At 50.9% G+C, this 15,319-nt stretch overlaps 1 long non-coding RNA gene across 1 annotated transcript; it reads right to left on the reverse strand.

Moving 5' to 3' along the window:
- Positions 1-5,783: 5,783 nt before the first annotated feature.
- Positions 5,784-12,984, reverse strand: LOC144708027 (uncharacterized). Its single transcript, XR_013582621.1, has 2 exons — positions 11,720-12,984; positions 5,784-7,381 (listed from the first exon to the last, which is right to left on the reverse strand). It is a non-coding gene; the product is annotated as an uncharacterized LOC144708027 (long non-coding RNA).
- Positions 12,985-15,319: the final 2,335 nt, after the last annotated feature.

Here is a 15,319-nt window from a genome sequence, read left to right on the forward strand (position 1 = left end):
CCTTGATTCAAATGTACCGCTACTTGGATTTTAATGTATGACTGGGTCGAATGTTCTGGCGCCTAATAGGGACATACATACGACATTCTCTAATATTCTTTTTTAAGTATTCGCTAGTAACTGGTGTTACCATCGATCTTTAAATGACATGGCAGCCAAGCTGAAAATGAACTAAAATTAATCACGTGGTTCTATTGTCCCTAAGTTCGACATTTCACAATACCAACTCATATGCACATTCGATATCGGTGTGGCACCCTCTAATTTAATCTGTTTCACTGTGTGGAAGGTAGATCTATTAACGACTTCTTGAAAATATTATGTTGTTGTCTTACCTTTATATTCAAGGGTGGCCCCTGTCAATTTTTCTAAAAGATAAAGCAGGATTTGTTGTACTGATTTCATAAAGAGTAAATGCACTGCTTATTTTCGGTGGTGTTCTTAAGATAGAGTTGTTGGGCAATCAAACCAAAGAAAATTCCATATTCCCATATGCCATGTCTAGCACGGAAATATTGACATTGAAGCCATAAGTGCATTATTACGTGTAATGTATATCTCTTCACTGGTTAGCTAGGGTCCACGGTCTCAGGTATTGTTCCGGAAGAAACAAATAGAAATGTTGAGCATATGCAATACTGATACCTAGATGACAAGGAACTCAATCACATCGAGTCAATTATATAACGCATATTCAAATCAGCCTTTATTCCTAATGTCCCAAATACGATGCTGACAAGGGTGGGCAATAACTTCTAATGAACCTTGTTTCAGATAATGCCATGATAACGTGTCCACAATATTTCAATATATTTTTTCTTTAAGGAATAAGCCAAACTTCAGTTAATGATAGCACCAAGAGCAACAGTAAGAACAGAAATAAAATTAGACTTTTATTGCGAGCATTAGGAACCTGAATGCGTGAGAAGTTAGCATTATCTACTGACGCAGCCACCCATGCTCCAAATGTATGGACTTAATGAAACACGTTAAACATTAGTGAATACATCTTCCCGCATATCATTTTGTTGCTAATCGAACATTATCAAAGTTAACATCCGATAAATGCATTTACAACACAAGTGTTTTCCAACCTATGTCGTAAATATTGTATTCGTGAACAGTCCTGGGTATAACTAATCCGCATTTCCATATCAGATGCACGTCACAGTTCTGACTTCACGTGACGCTCTTCTTAACTCGACTTTTCCTGATTTGATCTTTCTATCTTATATAAAGTTGGTTCATATACCTCTCTTTCTACCTTTCTGCCCTTTACCTCGGTCTAGGCGAACAGACTCTTTTTATATTAACTTGCAAAATCGAAGGTCGACTGGTCATCAATGATTTTGCCCTTCCCATTGTTCCATGTTCCCCTGGTATGATGGTTGACTTAACACTTCACATCAGGAGTACATCTTATTATTTGACAACACACATGGCAACAAAACGAAACGATGGAACAGGATAAAAGTCGACACAAAGGAAACGGGAAGATAAGGAGGATATTGGCCTCACGAGCAAGCCTTGGTTATGATGTGTTCCGTCCGTCATGGAAATCGAGTTCTTAGCACGTCTTTGTGCAGACACAACGCAAGAAGCGGCAGCTTCCTGACGTGAATCGCTCCAGCTTGCAAGTTCGAGCGCAGTTGACGCTGAAAAGACAAATCCCTCTGTATTGCCCGCTTCGGGCCGAGCATGTTCTCGCGGAAGCCCCGACCAAATCTTCTAACTCTCTAGCACCGCTTACCTGCGGAGCTGAATAACGACAAAGCGAGAGTTAGAATGATTTATACTGTCCGCCAGTATAAAGCCACGGAAAGCTTTCCAAGGAAATAAGATAAACAATTTTGAATGTATTAAGATAGGTTTCAATCTTTTAAGTGGAAGAAAAAATGCTCGATCCCTCGCAGAATGTCTATCACTCAGTCAACGGATGGCTGTCGTCTCTCAATCTTACAGCGGCAAAATAAACCATGTTATCGTTAGGAACTCAAGTAGGGTTAGTATGTGATTCGCGATTAAAAAACACAGCGTAAACTTATAGCATTTTAAAGACGAGCGAAATACTATAAAGGTTCTATTTTCAGTCCACATGGAAACTATCCCTTCTGCGGTGTCAAGGCAAAACTACTCGATACAGGATAGACATTTTATGAGATTCTTTATGAAAATAAATCGCCATTTAAGAACATTCATCGGATACCCGTCATTGCGAATAGCGCAAGAAGCACGATGACGAGGACAGAAACAGACGTTGCGCACTTGAGACCCATGGTTGAAAAATGAAGACTACTGTCGGGGGAAAACTGCTCCGAAGCAGGGCTTCTTTAACGAGTAGAGAGCTGGAAATGTAGTGGGCTGGGGGGAAAGCATAGAAGGCACTGCCGTTTTATAGACGGGATATGATGCTACTTACAGCTGGCTTGATGGTAACGGGTTGTTGACCGATGCTCCTGCATTATCAACTTGAATTATATAGAGTGGCCGAGATCACGGAGGCTTAGCCGTCGTCAGTCCAGCGGGAAAGGACAACTGACCTACATTATTTTTTTGTTCAGTTAGACTACATAGGCTTCTTTACTGCATTTAGACCAAGTTGGGCGGCTAGCACTGATGCAGAGAGATCACCAACCGCGCATACGCACATAGTTAGAAAACACATACGGGCATCATATGAGATGCGAAGCCCTGTGTCGACTTCCCATACGTCGAGACACGGTGGCATAAATAAACCTTGTTTTAATCGCCGTTCCAAATTAGAATCTAAGCGCGAGGATGTTGAGCAGTCATCGCCGTTTTACCCTGCGCGAGTAGACATCGGAACCTAAAGCTCATTGCAGCGCTGAGGAGCGCATTGACTACGACGCAGAAGAGGATCATTACAGGGGCGTTTAAAGTTTGACCTGGTCGACGGTGTGGAGATTATAGAATATTCTCAAGTTGAAAGGATAGTCCCTTCGTCCGGCGGCTAACCGGGACGTGGGTGGACAGCGACGTGGTTTCTGCACCTGCCCAAATTTGACTTGGCAAAAATTGAATACCTCAAACAGCCAGAAACCTGATTTTTTTAAATCAGCCTATGCACACGGTGTTTACGATCGATCCCGCTTCAATTATTCTACCAACCACGTTTTGCCAAAAGCATTCTCGGTTCAATCGAGTTATGGCGTCTCTTCCCTCTCTGTGTGTTAGCTGTGAATGCGAACACGGAGGTAGCTTCATTTGGGACTTCCGCCCTCCAGTTCCAACGGACTACTACTTCATGGGTTCTATTCAACGATTCCAACCGCGACATCCCCTCGTCGACGGATGACACTGTGGTAAGATACCGGTATAAACCTATTCTCGGTCAGCACTTTGGATTTCTCCAGCGACTTCGGTGATTTTTGGACCAAAATCCATAGGATTATGGCTGTCCAAATGTTCGGAATATTACTAATATATCCCACTTCGGGATTTTTGGAGTTAGGCTTTGCGTAATGCAATCGTGCTTGACCCGGACGTATGGACGACTTTTTCCGATAATACATTCCATTGAACGCTAGTTGATGAAATCAAGATTAGTTAGTCTCTGGCTATATATCCCTGGACAATGCGGTTTATCACACGCCAACTAAGCGGCAAGTTGGGTAAAATAAGTACTTTGATTTCATAATCCGTATGGTCAACATTTTGCCACACCGCTTCGTATGCGCCTCCTTGGTCAGTTCGGTATTTTTGCCTATAATCTGAATGGGTGCGCGAAGATTGCTCCATTAGTTAGTGCTTCGAAATATTTGGTGCTTGGTTCCCCGCGATATTCACATGTGCAGCGGCAACCATCCGTATTTCTAACAAACTTCAGCACGTCCTGTGTAAATTGGTCCAATTTTCTTACCCCGAAAGCATAATCTTTTTTCTGAATACATAAACATACAGGCACTATTACATAACACAGATGACGCAATTGCTAGAGGTTGTGGAAATCACATAAACATCAGTTGCATAATCCCATATCGTACGTAGGTTACATAACAACCCTTTTCTAGTAATAAGTGCTACATCAACGGTAAGGTTCATCGTCTACCTCATCGGCAGTCGTCGGCTGCGTCGGGTCTTGTTCTTCGATAAACCAACGTAAATCTTGCAAAAAATGCAATAATAATCACTGGACTAAATGGCAGACGCAAAACATTATTGGGAGTGTTGAAGTTGGGCTTTATTGTCGACATTCGAAAAATAGAGTTCTTAAAAGTACGGACAACGATTTCGAACGCAGCTTAACTCGGATAATGCCGTGATAACCTGCCCATACCAATTGAATGTTATGTTGTTATTACACAGTAAATCGAACCCCTAGTAGTATATGGATCAAGAGGACACCTAGAAAGAATATAAAATTAGAGATTTCAGGTAAGCTCAGTGAGTTGACCTGAATACATGAGAAGTTATCGTTATATAGTTACCGAACAGCTAACCCTCCCAAGGATTTTTCGTACGGATTAAACATTTACGTATTCGTTTGGACGAATATATTTGGGTTTTCTAGTGGAAAGTGAGAAAAACTATAAAATTAATACCTCCCAATGGCCTTATCGTACCGTTCCAACACCAGATATAGGTTTTAGCCCTTTATTTATTATGATGATGGATATTGTCACAATAGAATTCTTGTCTTTGGCCTAGATGAGAATGCATCGCACGATACTTCTTCGTAGCCCGGCAAGAAACCAGAATTTGCTAATATATTGTATCTTCACACCTAAACCCTTTGAGTATACATGTATCCTCGTGGCACATAACAAAACGGAAGCATAAAAAATGCTCAGAAGTCTCCCCTAAAGAAACATCATCCTATGTTCAATCCAATCTCCTAAATCGAGTAACACATTGTTTCTTGTACGGAAGTAACTCGTCTCGTTAGCCAGGCCACTTAGCATAAAGTTTTCAAATGCCTGGACCTTAAGCATAACTACCGCTACGGGGTTTTCTATATTCGACCCTGTTGAATGCTGTGGCACCTGGAAGGGACATAGGGGTGGGTGAAAGCTAGTCCTTGATATGGGTAGAGATTTCGAGAATCATTGATTTAATGTTACGCTGCAGAGCCTTACAGAATTTAACTTAATACAGTTATCGACGCGTGTTTGTTTGGATTGAAGATCTGATTGATTGTACATTAAGTGGTGGATTAACCTGGGCGATGCTCTCTCTCTCTCTCTCTCTCTCTCTCTCTCTCTCTCTCTCTCTCTCTCTCTCTCTCTCTCTCTCTCTCTCTCTCTCTCTCTCTCTCTCTCTCTCTCTCTCTCTCTCTCTCTCACTCTCTCTCTCCCTCTCTCTCTCTCTCTCTCACCCTGTATCTCTCTCCCTTTCTCTCTCTCTTTCTTTCTCTCTCTCCCTCTATCTCTCTCCCTCTCTCTCCCTCCTCCGCTCTCTCTCTCTCTTTCTGTATTTATATATATATATATCGCTCTCCCCTTCGATCTATATATATATATCTTTCCCTCCCTCCCTTTACCCCTATTACTGTCTTTAAAATAAAATAAGTTAATAATTGATGTATCTTTATATATGCATTAATGCTTAAGTTAAAAACCTCCAACAATAATAACTTTCAACCAGATTTATATTATATAAATAAAGCAATTGAAGCATTTTGGAATCAATCGAGTAGGTGGTGATGGCGAAGCCCTCAAGCTATCCGCGTTTTTATTTCTTCTTAGGTTTAATTAAATTTTTATCTTTTAGGATTAGTACTTTACCTTATTTTTCTCATGGGTCCTATATAAGGAACCCCTATGTAATAGAATAGGTAGATTTTTCCCTTTGATAAAACAAATTTTGGAAGAGAAGAGAGGTCAGAGAGACCTTGAGAAGGCGGCTCCGCCGCCGCCAACCCCCTCTAGCCGAGCGCGCGCGCACGCCCGTGCCGCTCAACCCTACCAAGCGCCACCGTCGGCGAGTTCTACCGCGCCCCGTGCCCGCACCCTGCGCCGTCCGCGCCCCGCGCCGTCCACGCCACCACGCCGTCTGTGCCGTGCTGGCCGTGCCGCACAGCCGCCGCCCCGCGCGGCCGCCACCGCTCCGCGCAGCCGCCCCGCGCTACTGCTCCGCCCTGCGCCCCGTCGCCGCCTTCCGTGCCGATGCCCCGCGCGGTCGCCCCGCGCCCCACCGCTCCGCGCCGCGCCCCGTCGCCGCCCTCCATGCCGACTTGCCTCGCCACACTCGATGTCGCCGCGCCCCAAGCCCCTCCACGCCGCCGCGCCACCCATCCCGCCGTGGACGCTGATACCGCGCCCGGCTTGAGCTGTCGAGCCCAGGCCGCGCCGCCGTGCGCCCTTGCTTGGCCAACAGACCCATGGGCCAATCGGCCTATTGGGTCGGCGCCAGCCGGCCTGGCCCATCAGGCCCAGCCGCCGAAACCACGCCCCGAGGCGCTGTAAATCTGCGCCCCGAGGTGCCGGTTATCCTAGTCGCTCATGCACGCATGTCGAGGGATGCCATGTCAGCCCTAAGCCCTTATTGGGCTGTCTTAGTGCGCTACCGCCACCGCTGGCCCAGTAGGCCTACTGGGCAAGACTGCCCTGGCTCGCGGCCCAGCACCGCGGCCCAGACTGCCGCCGCAGCCGAGCCGCAGCCCATTCTGGGCCCGCCGCCGCCGCCCATGCCACCGCCACCCCGCGCCGCCGTCTCCTCAGGCTGCCGCCGCCACTGGCCGCCGCCGTCTACGGCCGCTGCCACCGCCATCTCCAATCGCCGATGCCACCTCTGACTGCCGCTGCCATCTCCGGCCGCCACCGCCGCCGCTCGACGCTGCCGCCGTCGCCGCTGCTCGATGCGGCCACCGTCGCCGCTTGACGTCGCCGCCGCTCGACGCCGCCGCCGCTTGATGGTGTCGCCGCATGACGCTGCCGCTGATGCCGCTCGCCGCTACTGCTCGACACTCCCGCCGCTCGTCGCCACCGCTTGCCGCCGCCGCTCGCCGCTGCCGCTCGATGCTTCCGCTGCTGCCCCTTGCCCCACTGTCTTGGGCCGCTGCCCGTTGTCACCTCCGACTGTTGCCGGCCGCTTCCATTAAAGCTCGCCGCCTGTCGCCGTTGTCGAGAGCACCGGCACCGCGATGTCGGTCGCCGCTGCCCTATTCGTCGCCATCTTCGTCATCCGGCCGGCTGAACCGCCCCGCCCACCGGTAGTCGGGACCACCAGCGCCTCGATGATTACCCGTGGAGCGTCGACCACGTGAAGATAGAGATACCATTCGGCCCCAACGAAGTGAGGACCCGCGCAGGACCTTTCTTGAACACCCCACCGAAAGCGGGACATGCCATCCGAGATAACCATCCTCCAAGAAGGACGAATGGACCCACGCTCCCGCCACAAGACGTCGACGACGTTCGTCCTGCATCAGGTGGACAGCAGTTCGACTTCTTTATATTTGTAGTGGAAACAGTAGAAGGGCGTTTGTACTTTCCAACCCAGAAACCGCACCCTCCGTATATAAACACTATGTATGCATGTGATATTACGAACTACCCACCATAATATCTGTCATTGACCATATTTGGACGCATATTTGAACCAAAATCATTATGAACAGTGCATTAATTTAAATACTTATAAGGTGATATGAATGAGAATCTTAAACATACAATGATGGATGATGTAGCATTTTACATGTGTCATATTTATTGACGGAGCGAAGCAGCCCGAGACCCCAGGATTATCTTTAGAGACATCAACCTCGTCAGCGACATCACCGCCAGTCTGCATCCAGCCTGCACGGCAAGCTATGGCGACGGTACGCATGCCCATATTTAAATATTATAGATAACGGGCAAGCTATCTTCATTTTCTTTCATCGTTTTCATCCAAACGTCTATCCACATTTCTCGCATTTTCCCTCATTCCGATCGCCATTACCTTCCCGTTGTAGTGAGAGGAAATCCAGCCTATAAGGATCTTCCCATCCACCCTCTAAGGGATTCTAGATTTATCTCCCTTTTTCTTATTTTTTCCGTTATTTTGTAGCTTTTAGGGGTCCATCCATGTTCCCCTATAAAAAGGGAAACGATGGATGCCCTACGGGACCCTTTTTTTGCGCTTTGAAAATTTGAAGTTCACAAATGAAGAGGTCACGATCTAAGAAGAGGAGGAAGAAGAGGGAGGAGGAAGAAGAGGGAGGAGGAATGAGATGGGAAGGGGAAGGAAGAGGGAGCGTGTGCTGCCATCCGCCAGCCGCCACTGCCAAGTTCTGCACCCCCCACGGTGCCCATGCGCATGCGTGCCGTTGCGATCTGCCTACTGCCGTCGCTCCCACCTTCTTGTGCACCGCTGCCACCTCCCGCGCCCGACGCCAGCCCTGCCCACCGCGGTTGACTCGCTTGCCGTGAGACGACGCCGCCTGTGCGCGAGTTTGCGGTGGAGCCAGCAGCCGCCACTCGTGTGCCCATGCGCCGACGTCACTTCTCACGCGCAAACCGGCGGCTCAACTGCCGCCGCTCATGTGACCGTGCGCTGACACTGCTGTCCACGCTCAACCTCGCGACACGACCAGTGGCCACAGCGCACCTGCCCGCGTGCCAAAGCCACAGCGCACGCCGTGGGACGGCCACTCCGCTGTCGCCTCGCTCCTCGCATGGTGAGGCCGCCGCCGTGCGTGCTCCGCTGCAGAGCTGCCAACCTACACCGCCCGCCTGCGTGCGGCCGTTATCGCCATGCTGCACCATTGCCACACTGGCGTGCACGTGCGTGCCACGCCATCGTGTTTGCAAGCATTCCCTCGACTGACATAGCCCGGGTCATCGTCCGCCTTATGCTCTGCGTCGACATCCTCGTTGCGTGACCGACCGAGCTGTTTCTCACCACTAGTCAACCTCCAACCGCGCATCAGCTCCATTGTCTCTGACGTCGCCACACCAGACCAAACAAACAAAGCCGAGATGTCTGTCAACATGCATTGACAAGGTACGCCCACTCTATCACTGTCTCTTATTTTCTCTAGTGCATTTTGTGATTTGCATCCACCGCACTCTAAATAGATAAAGGTGGGCGGGACAAGACGAGCAAAAACACGCGAATCTCGAGTGTCTTACCTGATTGGTGCGACTCGGGCTTGCCCATCCCGTGAGAGCAAAATCTGGCGGGGAAAACCCCGTTCGGCGCCGTACTGTCCTCGACCACTCACACGAGGATCAGGAGGTTTAGCCACTGCCCACCGGGCGACTCTGTCGGCTTGTGGGGAGTCAGACTCCATTGTTAGTTGATGCTTGCACACACTACATTTCGCATTTCGCATTTCATCGTAACTCACAGCTGTTAGGGTTCACTATCGCACGACGCCCCCGGCCGTAGTCGGATACCGTCTTCTTTATCGACAACCAATCATCCCGCTCGGTGACGACCGGATGTTGTCCCACCTACGTCCCAGCATCATCCGCATCATCCGCTGTGGTCACCCATAGCATGTCTACGATGCATCATCAGCATCATCCGCATCGCATCGCTTTTCGAAAATTCATATAGGGACCTAAGGGATGGCCATAGAAACGCGATCGAGTCGGGGAGCTCAACGCACAAGTTCTACCTCCCTGTGGCATTCCGAACCGTTTTCCGACGAGAGGGGCAAGCCCACTGCCCTCTCGGAACCCCGTACAGTGACGCCCCTGGCCGGTCTGACACAACCTCCTACGGAGCCCGTGCGGACTGCACCCACCAAAACGGGTGCCCTCCAGTCGTTCAGACCACACGAACCCACTCATCAGTCCCATAGGCACTGACAATCCCCGCTTGATCACCACGGTCACAAGGTGCCTCGTCACCTAGTGTTTTTGAGGAAAGGGCAACCACGGGTCGCCGACCGCACGAGAAGTCTCTCGTTGATCAGATCACACCCCGGACTGCCACTGCATGTGGCCCTGGAGTAGGATGCGGACAAGGAGGAACGCACCACCAGCACCGACCCTAGGAAGACCCGTCAGAGGAGCAAGGGGCGTATCGTCACACCATGGCTGCCATGGTAGAGCTTGTGGAGCAGATGCTTGCACGCCCCTGATCTCCTATACAGGACACCGATCCGGTGCCCGCGACTCGAGGACGACTTGGCAACCTACTTAGGGTCGCTCGCCACGCACATCGATAGAGGAGCCCCTATGACGACAACGACGAGTACGAGGAGCTCAATCAAAGGCCAGGCAATATCCCGCAACGTTGACACCCGGCCCGAGATCCCGCACGCGACCCACAAGATATCCGTGCTTGATATAGACGACACTCATGGGACGACTATGTATGCAGGTACAAGGCCAACTAACCAGTCCACACAGACCACTACGTCCAACGATGCGATCACGAGTTTGACGCTGACCACCCGAACCGCCGTGACGACCCTTGTCCAGCCCGGCGATTGTAGGTACGTAGCAGACCAACCTACCCACCGCCGGTACGGGGAAGTCGACGACGCTCCTCAGAACCTGCTACTCATGATGCCTGACGGCCGCACGCCTCGCGATGGTCGCCCCCACTACTGGGACAATCGTGATCGCGAGCTGACCCCGCAATGCGGCCGTGTCAACCTGCGTCACGAGGATTACCTGGTGCCCGAACAGCACTCAAACGACGAAGAGCGTCAACGAGAGGAGCACCGGGCTCACATCCAGAGAAGCGTGTATGCTGACGTTGGCTTCTTCAAGGGTCAAGAAAACCCAAGAGTTCATTGACTAGGTGTCAACTATGAACTCCTATTTCTGGTGGTACCCCATGGACGATGACTTTGGGTCAAATATGCAAAGACGAGCATGTCAGGCCAAGATCTTCTGGGAGAACGAGCGTGTCGCCATCGAGCAACGAGGATGACCTATCACATCTTGGGTCAATATGGCACAGAAGCTAAGGAGCAAGTACGTTTCTCGACAGCACCAGATGTCATTGTTCCTCTCGTGGCTCAACCTTAGGCAAGGTCAGCGTACCGTGATGGAATACATTGAGGGCTTCTAGGAATGTCGAATGTGTTGCGGATTCGTGGAGAAGCCACGAATCATCGTCAGATTGTTTGCCCACGGACTCAGACCGGCCCTAGGCAACGAGGTTCTTAAATGCAACCCGGCTGAAGTCAATGAGGCATAACATCTGGTCAAGCCTATGGAACATCCATGCAACAAGACCGCTCCACCCAACACGAACACCATGCCCTGATCCCCACCGGTTTGGCCAACTCATGCTCGGACCACCCCACCCGCGAGCGTGTGTGCTACCCAGACTACCGGGGGGCAAGGAAGCACCTTTGCCGCCTCCGTGGGGTCAACCCCACTACCTGGTGCCGTCACAAACGACACCCCGACTGATGCAACACGTACAGCCAGGACCGGCGGCCCGCATTGCAACACAAGGTGGATAAAGGACAACGCAAATTAGACAAGGTTGATGAGAGATGATGCAAGTTGAGAAGATAATGAGAAGCGCAACCCGCAACGGAGTAAGGCGAAGGTCTGGTACTGATCCGTACGTGCCACGTACGATCAGACTCCCAATGACCCGATAAATCACGATGAACACCGGCGGTGTGGTTATCCCTCAATCTGACTAACTATTCCCCAGAGACAATGGTATGATGGAACGGGCAACACGGAACTCTCCCCAATCTCACAGAACAAGTAGGTAAGGACGACTACTCCTCGGCAGTGGGGCACACGAGACAATATTTGAAAAAGTAATAATACTCAAAAGGGGTAAGCTGGTTGACCTGTGGGGCCGAAGTCTGGTAGACCGCGGTGGATCGAAGCCGTGTGATTGGTGTGATATTGGCCGGGCGATAGTGCGCGAACGCTCAACCCGAGTCGCGAGGCGGAGTGGAGTCGAGGCCGGCGGGATCGTTCTGTAGAGGCTTGGCGCCCTCAACACGGGCACGGGGCTGCGGGTGCAACGGCGGTTCCTGGTGGCGGGAACATAGCATCAGCTTGGGACGGCGCTCGTCTCCCGGTGGGGTCCAAAGGGGGGCGTCTATCCCGGGTCCTCGTACTGTCTCCTTAACGAGTGGAGTGGCCGGCTGAAGCAACTAGGGGCAAGCGGAAGAAAAGTAGCAGGAAAAAAGGCACGAAGGAGGGGACAACGTAGAGAATGGGACGAATGGGGAATCGTGGAGAAGAAGAGGGGTTTGTTGCGGAGAGGTTGTGAGGATGCCGAGGGGTTGTCGAGAGGGGGAGGAGCGTGAAATTACCGGAGCGAGGTACGGCCGGGGAATTTCAACGGCAAATTCGGGAACAAAATTGCCGGGGCACGACGGTAGGAAAGGATCGGAGGGATCGGTGGATAGAAGACCGGGGTGGGGGTCGTCGGTTGGAGAAAGAAGAAAGATGTCGGGAGTAATAGGGGGGGAGGAAGGGAAGGAAGATTCGCAGCAAGAGAGAGAGAGAGAGATCGGTACGCGGAGGCGAGAAGAAAACAGCAGGAGAAGAGAAGGAAAATTTGCGACGGGAGAGATGGAGATCGGCGTGGGGGTGGCGGGAAAAGAGAGAGAGAGACGGGTGGGGAGGCAGGAGTTTGGTCATCGGAAGAACAAGGAAGGGGTCGGAGACCGGCTCCGGGAAAGGCCAAGGAGAGAGAGAGAGAGAGAGAGAGAGAGAGAGAGAGAGAGAGAGAGAGAGAGAGAGAGCCAGTGGTCGAGGGGCGGGCGTCAGTCGGGTCGCGCTCAGACAGGGCGGCAAACACGGTGTGAGGGCGAGCACGGGCCTGCCGGGCAACGCACAGATCGGTCGGCAGCTCACGTCCGATGGCGATCGTCCTGGGCAGACCCCAATGAAGGACCTGGCGGCCACCAAGTCGGGCGACCGGCGGAGTTTGCAGAGGCCTGGAACCGGCAGCCAAAAGCAACGGGATCGGATGATCCTTTCTTTTTCTCCTTCGAGGGATTCAACTCCGCTCAGGGAGGGGACTTCTCTCCAGCGATCTGCAAGTGAACTCAGGGCATTCTTTCCTGCGACAACAAGATGTCAAAACAACAAAAAATCATTCACCTCTTCCTCTAGGGCAATCCTTCTCCCTTTATAGGAGGGGAGTGGGGATCCCTAGGGGTTGGCTCGTAATTAGGGGAGAAAACCCCTAATCGAGCAGTAAAACAAAGCACAGTTTGAAATGCGACAGGGGCCAAAACATGGAGGCCCTCCCAAAAACACGATAATGAAAATCCAAGAAGATGAAAGGAAAATGGTTCGGGAAACTCCCTCAAGCCGTATACTTGAACTCTGCGTCCTTCGCGTCAGCTCGAGCTTCACAACATGGCTGCTCGCGGGTCACAACGAGTCGGTCTTGTGCTTCGGCTGGCGGGTCATGTCCCCCATCACCGGCCCACAGCATTACCGTAAGCCAAGCACACGTGAGGTGCTTCAAGTGCTCACGAAGAGGGCACCGGACCAACCAATGCCCATCATCGGCGCTATTGATCGATGTTGGGGACGTCGATCCCAGCCAGTTTGACGACATGGAGCTCCCACACAATGAACACTATCATGTGGATGAGGAGTACACTCTCGAATACAGGGAACCCGGCGGACTGGTCGGGTACATACAGATCACCGCACCACATGCGTCGACGCCCATGGCGCCACGAACTATCGGCCGCCCGCTGGCCAACATACTGGTTGAACCCAGCACTTGTAGGTGTGTAAACTGATCATAGGTAGTGGGAGTTGCATTAATGCTATATCTGATACGATGGTTACCTGACTCGGGCTAACTGTTATTCCTCATCTGACTCCCTACGATGTATTGTGGATAAACGCTTGATCGGTTATGGTGAAGAGTCAATGCCACGTACCATTGAAGGTGAGCGCCTATGGTGAAAGCGTCCTATATGACGTACTTGCCATGAAAGTGGGGAGCATCATACTAGGTCATCCCTGGCTATATGACCACGACGTCACTCTAGCCAGAAGAACGAACATGTGTTCGTTCCTATACCAGGGACCACGGGTCACATGGTACCCGTACACCATGAAGTCACCAAACAAGCTGATCACGACCAAGCCCGTACGCTTGATGGTCGTTTGAGGCCCCTTGTTCATCCAAGATCTGGCCCGCAAGGAGGACAAGATGCCACTGTGCCTCACCGTCACCCTCGACATTCTCGTTGATTCACCTGTAGAGTCCCAACCATCCGAGGTTGAAACCGTCATATCAGGCTTTGGTGACGCCTTCCCTGAGGAGTTACACGGGGAACTACTGCCGATGTGTAACATTCAACATGTGATTGATCTCATACCCAACATAACCATACCAAACCTGGCCCACTACCGGATGGAGCCGCAGAAATACGAGGAGATACTATGTCAGAGCCGCGAACTTCTCTTGAAAGGAATCATCCATAAGAGACTCAGCCCTTGCGCGGTGCATGCTCTGCTAGCCCCAAAAAAAGATGGCACATGGCACATGTTCTGCAACAGCTGTCCCATCAACAAGATAACGGTCAAATACCATTTACCTATTCCCCACGTACAAGACCTCTTCGATATGATGGTCGGAGCCACTATCTTCTCAAAGATCAACCTTCAATGGGGCTACCATCAATTTTGGATTCGTCTTGGGGACGAATGGAAGACTGTCTTTAAAATAGAGGGCGGGTTACATGAGTGGAGAGTCATGCCATTCGGCCTCTTCAACGTGCCAAGTACCTTTCAGCAACTCATGAATGAGGTACTGCATGCGTTTATTGGGAGGTTTGTCGTTGTCTACTTCGACAACAACCTCATATATAATTATCCGAGAGAGGAGCACCTCGACCACCTCCGACAAGTCTACACCATCCTACAGCGCAAAAAGCTATAGGCGCACCCCAAGAAGTGTACTTTCCTCACACTAGAAGTTACCTTACTACGATTTATTGTCTCAGCCCAAGGCGTTGCTGCAGATCCAGAAAATGTTTGAGTTTTCACATCACAGACATCATCGGAAACTTTCGCGACTTCTAAAGCTTCATTAGTCTCGCGACTTTCTATCAATGATTCGTACAGAACTTCAGTTCTGTCACGGCTCCCATCACCAACTGCCTCAAGGTTGAGCGGTTCACTTGGATGCGGGCCGCCCAGCATGTTTTCCAGCCCGTAAAACTCATCATGATTCAGGCACCCGCTCTACGTGTTCCCGACTTCGAGAAGGTGTTCGAGGTCACATGCGACACTTTCCGCGTCGGAATCGGTGGTGTGCTTAGCCAGAAGGCCACCCTACGGAATTCTTCAGCAAAAAGTTAAACAACACGAGACTTCACTATTCCACGTATGATAAGGAGTTCTACGCCGTTACCTAGGCACTGAAGCACTAGTGGCACGACCTTCTTTCGAAGGAGTTCGTG

Source organism: Wolffia australiana, chromosome 9 (genome assembly GCF_029677425.1).
Source record: "Wolffia australiana isolate 7733 chromosome 9, ASM2967742v1".
Taxonomy (NCBI): Eukaryota; Viridiplantae; Streptophyta; class Magnoliopsida; order Alismatales; family Araceae; genus Wolffia; species Wolffia australiana.